Source organism: Arachis stenosperma, chromosome 9, assembly GCF_014773155.1.
Source record: "Arachis stenosperma cultivar V10309 chromosome 9, arast.V10309.gnm1.PFL2, whole genome shotgun sequence".
NCBI lineage: Eukaryota > Viridiplantae > Streptophyta > Magnoliopsida > Fabales > Fabaceae > Arachis > Arachis stenosperma.
In genome coordinates, this window is record NC_080385.1 from 75,389,684 (window position 1) to 75,400,073 (window position 10,390).

General features: G+C 38.2%; 1 non-coding gene across 1 annotated transcript; it reads right to left on the minus strand.

The window, feature by feature from the left end:
- Positions 1-2,354: 2,354 nt before the first annotated feature.
- Positions 2,355-2,462, minus strand: LOC130952670 (small nucleolar RNA R71). The gene has a single exon (XR_009074848.1). It is a non-coding gene; the product is annotated as a small nucleolar RNA R71 (small nucleolar RNA).
- Between the last annotated feature and the right edge of the window lie 7,928 nt (positions 2,463-10,390).

The following is a 10,390-nucleotide window of genomic DNA, read 5'->3' on the forward strand; positions in this document are numbered from 1 at the left end:
GCGTCGGAGGCGTCGACTAGGTACATTCTGCTTCTGAAGGCTTGGATCGGTGGTGCCGTCGTAGAGGTCCATATCGGGCGGTTTGAAGTTTCGCGGTACCTTTTCTTTCATGATCTCTTGCGTAAAGGGATCATGATTGCCTTCGGGGGTGGTGCCGCGTTCCGTCCGATTTTTCAGGTTGGCCTCTATCTTTCGTAGTTTTTCTTCTAATTCTCTGCGTTTGCGAGCTTCCCTTCTTAGATCTTGTTCAGTTTCTTTCTGCTTCTTTATGTCTTCTTCGAGCTGTTTCAGCCGGTTTTGCTGCGCTTGTACTGTTTCCAGAATCTCCGAACTCTTTTCTTTTTCGGGATTTTGTGGATCTTTGTCTAGGAGTGATGTCTTTGGGCGATTCTGTTTGTTTCCCCCTGGAGTGCGTGGTGATAGAGGGCTGTCCGGCCGTTCTCCGGTGTCAACTTCCTCTTCTTGTTCTGATGTAGCGTGGTTATTGTTGGGAGGGTCGTCCGCCATGGATGACTTCCAGGGTCCCCGGCAACGGCGCCAATGTTCCGAGGGTTACCTGAAACGTGTAGCTCGGTCGTTCAGGCAAGGTCCGAGGTAGGGGTCTGTGACCCGAGCTTGGTGTGCTGAACGACGGGGGGTGTACCTGCAATGACACTCCGATGCTTCAGTTAGCATGGGTCCAAGCAGATATCGAGTAGAATTAGAGTATGAGTTATACCTGGGTGCTCCAGTGTATTTATAGTAGTTGGTCGTGATCATCCCTGGATAAGATATTCTTATCTTATCTTATCTTTTTGGGAGTTTTATCTTTATCTCTGTGGAACCGCCTTTCCCAGGCCTTTTCGGCCTTTAGGTTTTGGGCTTCGCTCCTTTTGATGGGCCTTTTCCTTTGTTGGTCCGAGGTCCGACCTCAGGCGTGGGCCTTTGGGACGACCTCGGACCTTCTGTGGATTAGCCGGGTTAGGAGAGCTCGGTCAGGGTATGAACAGCTATCTTTTCAAATTTTTTTTCAAAAATCAAACCTTTTTCATCTTTTCTTTCATGTTTTTTGAAAATTTTAAAAATTGTTTTTCAAAATCTTTTTCTTAATTTCATTTCAAATTTTCAAAAACTTTACTAACAATTAATGTGATGGATTCAAAAATTTCAAGTTTGTTACTTTCTTGTTAAGAAAGGTTCAACCTTTATATCCTAGAATCATATTTTTTAGTTTCTTGTTAGTCAAGTTATTAACTTTAATTTTCAAAATCAAATCTTTCTAAATTTCTTTTTCAAATCTTTTTCAAAATAAATTTCAATCATATCTTTTTAATAATATCTTTTCAAACATATCTTTTTCAAATCATATCTTTTTCAAAATCAATTTCAAAATCTTTTCCAACTTCTTATCTTTTCAAAATTAATTCTTATCTTTTTCAAAACTATCTAACTAATTTTCTCTCTCTAATTTTCGAAAACTCCCCATCCTTTTTCAAAATTCTTTCAATTAACTAATTGTTTCAAATCTTAATTTCAATTTTATTTCTTCTCTTAAATTTTGAATTCTAACTAAATTTTAAAATAAAAACAAAAATATTTTCCTTTTCCTTTTAATTATTTTCGAAAACTCTCTCTCTCTTCTCTTTCTATTTATTTATTTATTCACTAACACTTCTCTTCTACTCATAATCCGAACCCTCTCTCCCTCTCTGTGTTCGAATTCTTCATCTCTTCTCTCTACATTATTCTTCTATTCTTCTCTTCTTATACTCACATAAAGGAATCTTTATACTGTGACATAGAGGATTCCTCTTCCTTTTCTGTCCTCTTTTTTTTTTCATATGAGCAGGAGCAAGGACAAGGACATTCTTGTTGAAACAGATCCTGAACCTGAAAGGACTCTGAAGAAGAAGCTAAGAGAAGCTAAAGCACAATAATCCAGAGAAAACTTTATAGAGAATCTCGAAAAAGAAGTAATGGCCGAACCCAACAACAATAACAATACAAGGAAGATGCTTGGTGACTTCACTGCACCAAATTCCAACTTCCATGGAAGAAGCATCTCAATCCCTGCCATTGGAGCAAACAATTTTGAGCTTAAGCCTCAATTAGTTTCTCTGATGCAACAGAATTGCAAGTTTTATGGACTTCCATCAGAAGATCCTTTTCAGTTCTTAACTGAATTCTTGTAGATCTGTGATACTGTTAAGACCAATGGAGTTGATCTCGAGGTCTACAAGCTTATGCTTTTCCCTTTTGCTGTAAGAGGCAGAGCTAGAATATGGTTGGACTCTCAACCTAGAGATAGCCTGAACTCTTGGGATAAGCTGGTCACGGCTTTCTTAGCCAAATTTTTTCCTCCTCAAAAGCTGAGCAAGCTTAGAGTGGATGTTCAAACCTTCAGGCAGAAAGAAGGTGAATCCTTCTATGAAGCTTGGGAAAGATATAAGAAACTGACCAAAAAGTGTCCTTCTGACATGCTTTTAGAATGGACCACCATGGATATATTCTATGATGGTTTGTCTGAATTATCTAAGATGTCATTGGACCATTCTGCAGGTGGATCTATTCACCTAAAGAAAATGCCTACAGAAGCTCAAGAACTCATTGAAATGGTTGCAAATAACCAATTCATGTACACTTCTGAGAGGAATCATGTGAATAATGGGACGCCTCAGAAGAAGAGAGTTCTTGAAATTGATGCTCTGAATGCCATATTGCCTCAGAATAAAATGTTAACTCAGCAAGTCAATATGATTTCTCAGAGTCTGAATAGATTGCAAATGCATCCAACAGTACTAAAAAAGCATCTTCTGAATAAGAAGCTTATGATCCTGAGAACCCTCAATGGCAGAGGTGAATTACATGGGTGAAGCCTATGAAAACACCTATAATCCCTTATGGAGAAATCATCCAAATTTGTCATGAAAGGATCAACAAAAGCCTTAACAAGGCTTTAATAATGCAGGAAGAAACAGTTTTAGCAATCGCCAGCCTTCTCCATCAACCTCTTAGCAACAGACAGAGAATTCTGAGCAGAACCCATCTAGCTTAGCAAATATAGTCTCTGATCTATCTAAGGCCACTCTCAGTTTCATGAATGAAACAAGGTCTTCCATTAGAAATTTGGATGCACAAGTGGGCCAGCTGAGTAAAAGAGTCACTGAAACTCCTCCTAGTACTCTCCCAAGCAATACAGAAGAGAACCCAAAAAGAGAGTGCAAGGCCATAACCTTACTTGGTGTGGCTGAACCTAGAGAGGAGGAGGAGGACGTGAATCCCAGTGAGGAAGACCTCATGGGACGTTCTCTGGACAAAAAGGAGTTCCCATTTGAGGAACCTAAGGAATCTGAGGCTCATATAGAGACCATAAAGATTCCTTTGACCTTTCTTTTACCATTAATGAGCTCTGATGACTATTCATCTTCTGAAGAAGATGAAGACATTGCTGAAGGGCAAGTTGCCCAGTATTTAGGAGAAATCATGAAGCTGGATGCCAAGTTATTTGGTAATGAGACTTGGGAGGATGAACCTCCATTGCTCATTAATGAACTGAATACCTGGGTTCAGCACACTTTACCTCAAAAGAAACAGGAGAAACAGGATCTTGGCAAATTCTTAATACCCTGTACCATAGGCACCATGACCTTAGAGAAGACTCTGTGTGACCTAGGATAAGGAATTAACCTCATGCCACTCTCTGTAATGGAGAAACTAGGAATATTTGAGGTACAAGCTGCAAGAATCTCACTAGAGATGGCGGACAAATCAATAAAACAGGCTTATGGACTAGTAGAGGACATGCTAGTGAAGGTTGAAGGCCTTTACATCCCTGCTGATTTCATAATCCTAGACACTGGGAAGGAGGAGGATGAATCCATCATCCTTGAAAGACCCTTCCTCGCCACATCAAAAGCTGTGATTGATGTTGATAGAGGAGAGTTGGTCCTTCAATTGAATGAGGACTACCTTATATTCAAGACTCAAGGTTCTCCTTTTGTACACATGAAGAGGAAGCATAAAAAGCTTCTCTCAATATAGAGTCAAACAAAGCCCCCACATTCAAACTCTAAGTTTGGTGTTGGGAGGCCGCAACCAAACTCTAAGTTTGGTGTTGAGAGGCCACAACCAAACTCTAAGTTTGGTGTTGAGAGACCCCAACAATGCTCTGAATATCTGTGAGGCTCCATGAGAGCCCATTGTCAAGCTTTTGATATTAAAGAAGTGCTTATTGGGAGGCAACCTAATTTTTATTTATCTATGTTAATTCATGTTTTCTTTAGGTTGATGATCATGTGGAGTCACAAAAACAATTGAAAAAATCAAAGCAAATTCAAAAATAGAATTAAAAAATAGCACACCTTGGAGGATAAGCTTCATGGCGTTTAAACGCCAGTAAGAGTAGCAGAATGGGCATTAAACGCCCAGTCTGGCACCATTCTGAGCGTTTAATGCCAGAAATGGGCACCAGATTGGCGTTTAACGCTAGAATAGGGCACCAAGCTGGCGCTAAATGCCAGAAAGGGAAGAAACGCTGGCGTTAAACGCTAGAAACAGGCAGCAACCTGGCGTTTAACGCTAGAATTGCACTCTAAGGGCGTTTTTGCACGCCTAAATGGAGCAGGGATGAGAAGTCCTTGACCCCGCAGGATCTGTGCACCCGACAGTATCCCCATAAACCTCAACAAGAGTATAAGGAATTCCCTCATCAAGAAATCCCTGAGATGCCTCAAGGGATACATTTTTCTCCACACAACTATTGGGAGCAACTAATGATAAGAGCACCAAAAGCACTAAGGATAGAGCAAAAAAGGCAAGGAAGAGATATTGAGGAGCTCAAGCGTTCCATTGGATCTTCAAGAGGAAGAACTAGCCGCCATCACTAAGGTGGACCCATTCTTTAATTTCCTTGTTCTTATTTTTCTGTTTTTCGATTTGATACTTTATGTGCTATCCATGTTTGTGTCTTCACTACATGATCATTAGTATCTAGTGTCTATGTCTTAAAGCTATGAATAATTCCATGAATCCTTTACCTCTCTTAAATGAAAAATGTGCCAAATTACAAAAGAACAAGAAGTACTTGGATTTCAAATTTTATCTTAAAATTAGTTTAATTATTTTGATGTAATGGCAATACTTTTTGTTTTCTGAATGAATGCTTGAACAGTGCATGTTTTTGATAGTGAAGTTTATGAATGTTAAAATTGTTGGCTCTTGAAAGAATGATGAACAAAGAGAAACGTTATTGATAATCTGAAAAATCATGAAATTGATTCTTGAAGCAAGAAAAAGCAGTGAAAAAAAATTGCGAAAAAAATGGCGAAAAAAAAAGAAAAAAAGAAAAAGCAAGCAGAAAAAGCCAATAGCCTTTTAAACCAAAAGGCAAGGGTAAAAAGGATCCAAGGCTTTGAGCATCAGTGGATAAGAGGGCCCAAAGGAATAAAATCTTGGCCTAAGCGGCTAAATCAAGCTGTCCCTAACCATGTGCTTGTGGCACGAAGGTCCAAGTGAAAAGCTTTAAACTGAGTGGTTAAAGTCATGATCCAAAACAAAAGAGTGTTCTTAAGAACTCTAGACACCTATAACTAGGGACTTTAGCAAAGCTGAGTCACAATCAGAAAGGGTTCACCCAGTTATGTGTTTGTGGCATTTATGTGTCTGGTGGTAATACTGGAAAATAAAGTGCTTAGGGCCATGGCCAAGACTCATAAAGTAGCTGTGTTCAAGAATCAATATACTGAACTAGGAGAATCAATAATACTATCTAAAATTCTGAGTTCCTATAGATGCCAATCATTCTGAATTTCAAAGGATAAAGTGAAATGCCAAAACTATTCAGAAGCGAAAAGCTACTAGCCCCGCTCATCTAATTAGGGCTAAGTTTCATTGATAGTGTGAGATTCATTGTATATTCTCTTCTTTTTATCCTATTTTGTTTTTAGTTGCTTGGGGACAAGCAACAATTTAAGTTTGGTGCTGTGATGAACGGATAATTTATACGCATTTTGGCATTATTTTTAGATAGTTTTTAGTATGATTTAGTTAGTTTTTATTATATTTTTATTAATTTTTAAGCAAAATTCACATTTTTGGACTTTACTATGAGTTTGTGTGTTTTTCTATGATTTCAGGTATTTTCTGGCTGAAATTGAGGGACCTGAGCAAAAATTTAATTCAGAGGCTGAAAAAGGATTGCTGATGATGTTGGATTCTGACCTCCCTACACTTGAATTGGATTTTCTGGAGCTACAGAAGCCTTAATTGGCGCGCTTTTAATTGCGTTGGAAAGTAGACATCCAGGGCTTTCCAGCAATATATAATAGTCCATCTTTTGATCACTTTTGGGGGCTGGCCATTCGGCCATGCCTGGACCTTCATCACTTATGTATTTTCAACGGTGGAGTTTCTACACACCATAGATTAAGGTGTGGAGCTCTACTATACCTCAAGTATTAATGCAATTACTACTGTTTTTCTATTCAATTAAGGCTTATTCTTGTTCTAAGATATTCATTTGTACACAAGAACCTGATGAATGTGATGATTATGTGATGCTCATCATCATTCTCAACCTATGAACGCGTGCCTGACAACCACTTTCGTTCTACATGAAAACAAGCTTGAATGTATATCTCTTGGATTCCTGGTCCACGGCGCATGGTTGCCTCTCATGACAACAGAGCTTTCCATTCCGTGAGATCAGAGTCTTTGTGGTATAAGCTAGAACTAATTGGCAGCATTCTTGGGATCCGGAAAGTCTAAACCTTGTCTATGGTATTTCGAGTAGGATCTGGGATGGGATAACTGTGGTGAGCTTCAAACTCACGACTGTTAGGCGTAGTGACAGACGCAAAAGGATCTGGATCCTATTCCAACACAAGTGAGAACTGACAGATGATTAGCCCTACGTAGCTCGTAGCTGGACCATTTTCACTGAGAGGATGGACGGTAGCCATTGACAACGGTGATCCCCTACATATAGCTTGCCATGGAAAGGAGTATGAATGATTGAATGAAGATAGTAGGAAAGCAGAGATTCAGAAGGAATAACACATCTCCATACACTTATCTGAAATTCCCACCAATGAATTACATAAGTATCTCTATCTTTATTTTATGTTTATTTATCTTTTAATTATCAAAGCTTCATAAACATTTGAATCCGCCTGACTGAGATTTACAAGGTGACCATAGCTTCCTTCAAGCCGACAATCTCCATGGGATCGACCCTTACTCACGTAAGGTATTACTTTGATGACCTAGTGCACTTGCTGGTTAGTTGTGCGAAGTTGTGAGGAAAGTATTGAGATTACGATCGCGTGTACCAAGTTTTTGGTGCCGTTGTCAGAGATCACAATTTCGTGCACCATTCTCTCTCTTCTTTTTAGTCCTACTTATTTTTGGTTGCTTGAGGACAAGCAACAGTTTAAGTTTTGTGTTCTGATGAGCGGATATTTATACACTTTTTGATGTTATTTTCTTAGTGTTTTTAGTTTGTTTTGTTGAGTTTTTTTTATGATTTAGTAGGTTTTTGATGCACCACTATTTCGTGGTACATTTTGTACTTAATTGAGTGGATTTTATCCACTATTCTCACACTTATTCATAGAATTCGCATGTTTTAATTTTCCTTCCTGATTTTGTGCTATGATTGAACATATGTTTCTTTGGTCTTAATTTAGCTAGTTTTAATCCTCTCTTATTACCATTCGATACCTTGATATGTGTGTTAAGTGTTTTCAGAGATTACAGGGCAAGAATGGCTTCGAGGATGGAAAAGAAGCATGCAAAAGTGGAAGGAATACAAGAAGCTGAAGGAACTGCAAAGCTGTCAGCCCTGACCTCTTCGCACTCAAACGGTCTTAACTTGAGCTACAGAGGTCCAAATGAGACGGTTTTAATTACGTTGGAAAGCCAACATTCGGGGCTTCACAACGATATATAATTTGTCATAGCTGCCTCGATGATGGGTGACGCGCACGCGTGGATCACGCGTACGCGTGGATCACGCGTACGCGTGACCTGGCGAAAGTTCAATCCACGCGTACGCGTGGACGACGGGTACGCGTGACATGTGCACGTGCTAGACATATTAGAAATCGTTGGCGGCAATTTATGGGCTGTTTTTCACCAATTTTTCGGTCCAGAAAATACAGATCAAAGGCTACAGAGTGGGAGAATCCATTTATTCATTCATTTAGACAACTTTTTAACTCATAATTTTAGGTTTTAGATGTAGATTCTAGAGAGAGAGGCTCTCTCCTCTCTCTAAGTTTTAGGGTTTAGGATTTATCTTAGTTTGGGTTTTGTTTCTTCATCAAATTCAGGTTCAATGTTCCTTTAATTTATTTTCTCTTCTACTCTTATGTTAGATTTGATTTTATATTTAATGCAATTTGAGGTTTTTTGTATTTGTTTGGATTTAATATTCTATTATTGCTTTTCTATGCTTTTATTTTATACCTGCCAAGTGCTGGGCAAAAGGCTTAGAAGGTTGTTAGAGTATATTTTTCTCCTTTTGGTTTTGGTTGAGTAATTGGTGACACTTGAGTTATCAAACACCTTTGTTGATTGATAATTGAAAGTTGCTGATTGATTTAGATTCCACTAAAGCTAGTCTTTGCTTAGGAGTTGACTAGGACTTGAGGAATCAAATTGATTAGTCCAGTTGACTTTCCTTCATTCGTTGAGGGTTAACTAAGTGGAAACAATGAACAATTCTCATCACAATTGATAAGGATAACTAGGATAAAATTTCCAGTTCTCATACCTTGCCAAGAGCTTTTCTAGTTATTAGTTTATTCCTTTTGCCATTTACTATTCTTGCTTCTTATCTCAAAAAAAAAAAAAAACCCCCGAAACACACTTTTCCATAATCAATTATAAGCACACTTTCCTGCAATTCCTTGAGAGACGACCCGAGGTTTAAATACTTTGGTTATTATTTATTAAGGGGTTTGATACTTATGACAAACAATCTTTTGTACGAAAGGCTTCTTATTGGTTTAGAAGCTATACTTTCAATGAGAACTTATTTGTGAAGTTCTAGACCACGCAAGAATCCGTTCGTCAAAATGGCGCCGTTGCCGGGGAATTGCAAACGTGTGCCTTATTATTGGTTATTGAAAATATTTGCTTTTGCTTGTTTATTTGTTTTTGTTTTTTGATGAGCAGATATTTTATACGCTTTTTGGGGGTAATTTCATAGAGATTTTAGCATGTTTCAATTAGTTTTTAATAGAATTTTATTAGTTTTTAAGCAAAAATCATATTTCTGGACTTTACTATGAGTTTGTGTATTTTTCTGTGATTTCAGGTATTTTCTGGCTGAAATTGAGGGAGCTGAGCAAAAATCTGATTTAGGCTGAAAAAGGACTGCTGATGCTGTTGGATTCTGACCTCCCTGCACTCGGAATGGATTTTTTGGAGAAATAGGAGTCTAATTGGCGCGCTCTCAATTGGGTTGGAAAGTAGACATCCAGGGCTTTCCAGCAATATATAATACCCCATATTTTGCGCGAAGATAGATGATGTAAACTGGCATTCAACGCCAGTTCCATGTTGCAGTCTAGCGTCCAGCGCCAGAAACAGGTTACAAGTTGAAGTTCAATGCCAAAAATACGTTACAATCTGTCGTTCAACTCCAGAAACAGCCCAGGCACGTGAGAAGTTTAAGTCTCAGCCCCAGCACGCACCAAGTGGGCCCAGAATTGGATTTCTGTACCAATTATCTTAGTTTACTCATTTTCTGTAAACCTAGGTTACTAGTTTAGTATTTAAACAACTTTTAGAGACTTATTTTTTACCTCATGACATTTTTAGATCTGAATTTTATACTCTTTGACAGCATGAGTCTCTAAACTCCATTGTTGGGGGTGAGGAGCTCTGCAGCATCTTGATGAATTAATGCAATTATTTCTGTTTCCCATTCAAACATGCTTGTTCCTATCTAAGATGTTCATTCGCGCTTCACTATGAAGAAGGTGATGATCCGTGACACTCATCACCTTCCTCAATCCATGAACGTGTGCCTGACAACCACCTCCGTTCTACATCAGATTGAATGAGTATCTCTAAGATTTCTTAGTCAGAATCTTCATGGTATAAGCTAGAATTGATGGCGGCATTCATGAGAATCTGGAAAGTCTAAACCTTGTCTGTGGTATTTCGAGTAGGAAAGTATAATCCTTATTAATTTTTAATTTTTCGTGAGTTAGTGTCTTGTTCTAAGTTTGGTTTCAATTGCATATTTTATATTTTCCTTTTAAATTTTGAATTTGTGTTCTTTGATCTTTAAGTTGTTCTTGTATATTTTTCTTGTTTGATTTTTAGTTTTTCTTGTTCTGTGTCTTTTCTTGTTTTTCTTGTGCTTTTCCAAAGCATTAGTCTTCAAAAAGGAATTTATTTT